At 44.0% G+C, this 4455-nt stretch overlaps 1 pseudogene; it reads left to right on the plus strand.

Annotated features, from left to right (window-relative positions):
- The first annotated feature begins 2975 nt into the window (after positions 1 to 2975).
- LOC104501203 overlaps positions 2976 to 4455 on the plus strand; it is a 51249-nt pseudogene continuing 49769 nt past the window's right edge.

The following is a 4455-nucleotide window of genomic DNA, read 5'->3' on the forward strand; positions in this document are numbered from 1 at the left end:
AGTGCCAGGGAAACTCATGGAGCAGATCATCACCCGGCGTTTACAGGACAACCAGGTGACGAGGCCCAGTCAGCATGGGGCGGGGTCCTGTTTCACCAACCTGATCTCCCTCTGTGACAAGGTGACCCATTTAGTGGACGAGGGAAGGGCTGTGGATGTTTTCGGCCTGGACTTTAGTAAAGCATTTGACACCATTTGCGGATTATGCTTGACATAGGTGTGTGCATGGAGAATGTGGCTACATAAATACTTGAAGATGAGATAGGATGAAACATAAATCTAGGGTTCATCAGCACCTTGCAAGCACTGCACTTAGCATCTGACCATGAAAGTAGCTTACATTTCAGGGAAAGTAGGATGCTACTGAGTATCTGTATATCCCATCTATTATAATGACAAATTTTATACAGGAATCTAAATCATCTAATCTAGACCTCTAAACAAGTCACTATTTTATATGTGGATCTTAGAAACAGTTTCCTAGAAGATGAGAATGTAATACATTCTAGTAATACAAGCTTCTCCTTCAAGACATTATGTCTTTTTGTTGTATCATGAGTCTTTGTAGGTCAGGTTTGTTCATTAATCTCCCTATTCCTGTCAAAAAGACTCTTCTCTGCTGCTCCTGTATACTTCTCTGGGGCTTGGTTTGCCTGCAGGTAGGAAGGCTCTACAGAGGGGTCTGGAGAGGCTGAATCAATGGGCTGAGGCCAACTGTATGAGATTCAACAAGGCCAAATGCTGAGTCCAGCAAGCCCCTGCAATGCTACAGGCTTGGGGAAGAGTGGCTGGAAAACTGCCCAGAGGAAAAGGACCTGGGGGTGCTGGTTGACAGCCGATTGAACGTGAGCCAGCAGTGTGCCCAGGTGGCCAAGAAGGCCAATGGCATCCTGGCTTGTGTCAGCAATAGTGTGTCCAGCAGGAGCAGGGCAGTGATTGTCCCCCTGTACTCAGCGCTGGTGAGGCCACACCTTGAACACAGTGCCCAGTTTTGGGCCCCTCACTACAAGAAGGACGTTGAGGAGCTGGAGCAGGTTCAGAGAAGGGCAATGAAACTAGTGAAGGGTTTAGAGAACAAGTCTTATGAGGAGCGGCTGAGGGAACTGGGAGTGTTTAGTTTGGTTTAGTTCGTTTAGGTTGGAATCAGTCTCTTCTCCCATGTAGCAAGTGACAGGATGAGAGGGAATGGCCTTAAGTTGTGTCAGGGGAGATTTAGGTTGGATATTAGGAAAAATTTCTTTACAAAGAGAGTGGTCAAGTAGTGGAACATGTTGCCCAGGGAAGTGGTGGAGTCCCCATCCCTGGAGGTGTTTAAAAGCCGTGTGGATGTGGTGCTGAGGGACATGGTTTCGGGACCCTGGCAGTGCAGGGTGAACGGTTGGACTGAATGATCTTAAAGGTCTCTTCCAGCCAAATCATTTTGTGGTGCTGTGAGAGGCAGTGACTTTAGAGAACGAACTTCAGATGTTAACTGGACAAGGCCCTGTGCAGTCTAACTTTCCGTAGTTAGCACTGCTTTGAGAAGGAGGGCGGATAATCAGAGGCGATTTTCAGCCTTATTTTTTCTATGAATCAATCATAGCCTGTTTGTATAGATCCATATCCAAACACTGCATCCTGTGAGCTTCTCGGCTTGGTAAGCATCCTCCTCTGATGCCGTGTGGACACACTGTTAGATGAATTTGTGCCTGTGTTAAAGAAGACTGGAAGCTGTTACATGGTCTGTGAAAAGAACCTTTTTGCAGTTGGATGTGTTAGACTACAGAGAAATCAATGGCTTCGTATTTTCCCAGTAGAGTTACCACTGCTCCAATTACCAGCTGAAAAGCAGGCTTGCCACGTATGTCTTTCTGTATTGGTTGTAATACTGCTTTTCCCTCCTTTATGTTGAGATGTGCTTATTGTTTGTGTCACTGCAGACTAGGAGACTGGTGTGGGCGTTACAATTTCAAGGTGTGAAAAATCTTGCATGTGGACCATGCCTAACTGAAAGATAGACTGGTGAGAGCATTACCTGAGGGACTGAAAGAGAAATGTGGTTATTGTGGCAGAGTCTTCAGTCACCTTTTCTGGGATTGCCAAAAAGCTAGATTAAAAATATCAAAACTGGCCTGCTGGGCGTTGAGAGTCCTTTAATCCCCCAGGGGTTTGATCTCTGTTAAAGGGGAAGCCACAAGTTTAATCTCATTCAGGGAGAGAAAGGGGGAGGGTGGATCTTTTCTTCATTAGAAGGGTAGTGCAGCTGATTTTGAAACAAGGTATTAAAATATTTTGGTTTTCTCCCTCTTGCAGCTAGTGGTAGTCAAGGAATTTCTCCCCGTCACGTTCAGGTGAAGAACTCCCGAGAGCTGGAATGAGTTTGCTCCCATTTCACAAGTTGGACCACGTGTTACTTTATGAAGAGATTCCTGACAACTTACGTGTCTCTACATATTTTATCACTTTTTATTTATGTCAGATTCCTGTATCTTGAAGGAGGTTTTCTCTGGAGCCTGATTGGATTTCTGGCTCACGTGGGAATTGCCAGAATTTATCCTTGACTGCGAAATTCATGTAAATAGTTATGTGCCTAAAACTTTAGTGAGTTCTATACCACAGCAACTGTACTGAAAATGATAGCCAGCCTGACTTGTTGAAGGGTAGCTCAGCTGTGCCTACACAACCTTCCTGTGCTTTGCATCTTGGTGTCCTCTAATGCTTTACTGTCTATCTTGGCAAAAAGGTAATGTAAGTGCTTCCAGCATAAAATTAATTTTTCAGACCCCTGATTTTTCAGAGGCATTTGAGAAAGTTGAATTCTACGTGGGAACACTCTAGGAAGAATAGGGAAAGTGATACAAAGTTGTATGGGTAAAAATTATTATATAAGAGATAAAAATGGATCATAGCTAGATTGCAAGTTTAAGTATTCCTGGAAGTCTAATATTAGTGGTAATTTAAATGTGTAATTGTGATTTTGCTTTTTTTGTCTCCAGCCCAGTCCAAGCAGCAAAGGGAAGTCGGCAAAGAGAATAGCAAACTTACCACCACGGTTGTCTCAGGTAGTTTTGTTGCCTTTTTTGGTAAGCTTTCATCTTCAGATACATGTCACAGCATGGTTATATAAAGAGAGTGGTTCTCATTCAAATACCTGCTGAGCTCTACGTTCTCTCTCTCTGCACCGTGTGTATTATACATATATACCTTGCCGTGGGGAAGGAGCTTGCTTGCCCTTGTGAGGGTGAGAGCTGTGCTGGTGGTGGCATGTGCCTCCAGTGGGGTCTCCCAGGCCAGACAGGTCTCAGCTGAAGGGTCAGACAAAGTGTGTCCACGGGCAGGATGGGCTCACTAGCCTTCGGGCAGCCATCCTAGGAGAAGGACAACTCTGACTCCAAACCCGGGCAGATGGAGCTCGTTTAGCCCTGTAAGGCTCATCCATCTCAGAGAAGGATACTCTAACCAAACCTACGACCCGAGGACTTCGCTGTCACCGTCCAAGCTCGCTGGGCCCTGGCAGATGAACCTCAGGTGTAAAGGGTGGAGCCAGTTCCGCGCACGCTGCGCCTCACCTAAAAAATCCACCGCACAGGCCCGAAGGGTGTGCTCACGTTTGAAGCATGGGGAAAACCAGATCTTCGTTTGCAAAGCCAAGCCATGGTGGTGATGATATCTGTGTGTGGAACACTGTTTATATTTCAATATTTGGAAAAAGTTGCAAGTGGCGTTTTTGAACAAGTTTGAAAATATTTAAGTAAGGTATGAAACTAGAGAGTTTAAAACATTGCATGTAAGGTAACAGGCTTATCTCTAATGGTCTGATATTTACAGTTTGAGGGCAACACATAAGCAGTAGTTTATTGCATGATTTTTATGCTGCCTTATTCTTGCTGTATATTAGGCTACAGTTTCTTTGATTTACTGTATTTAAGAAGTCTTGAAGTGTGTGTTAGTAGCACCTACAACAAGTGTAAAACTAAAAAATTAAATATTTTCTCCAGGCAAGGTCTAAACCACTGCGTCAGCAGGTTTGCCCTTCATCCCATCTGGGAAAAGAACAGGAAAACGATGTGTCAGATGGGTTTGCTGTAAACCAAATTTTAAAATTAAATTATTTTGAAATATTGACGATTGCAAATTGTAAGAATGCACATGAGCATGAATTATATTGCCAATTTTAAAAGTTGAACCACAGCAGGTAAAATACAAACTGGGTCACATGCTTCAGTGTTCTTTTTGAATCAGAATGTCTTGCGCTCATTGTAAAGTTTTGTCAGCTCCCATTTTTGTTCGGAATTGACATGTAGGGTGGCTTATGTCTTACTTATTCCAGTACAATGCATTGAAGAATGTGATGTGTACTCTTTATTATGTTCGGGTTTTTTCTCTGGGGCAGCAAGACCTTACTGAAGAAGAGCTTCCACCCCTTGACAGAACCCCGCCTCCAAGGGTGTATCCTTAATATGCCAATAGGGAAAG

The sequence above is a fragment of the Buceros rhinoceros genome, unplaced genomic scaffold (genome assembly GCF_000710305.1).
Source record: "Buceros rhinoceros silvestris isolate BGI_N320 unplaced genomic scaffold, ASM71030v1 scaffold17610, whole genome shotgun sequence".
In the NCBI taxonomy this organism is placed as follows: Eukaryota; Metazoa; Chordata; class Aves; order Bucerotiformes; family Bucerotidae; genus Buceros; species Buceros rhinoceros.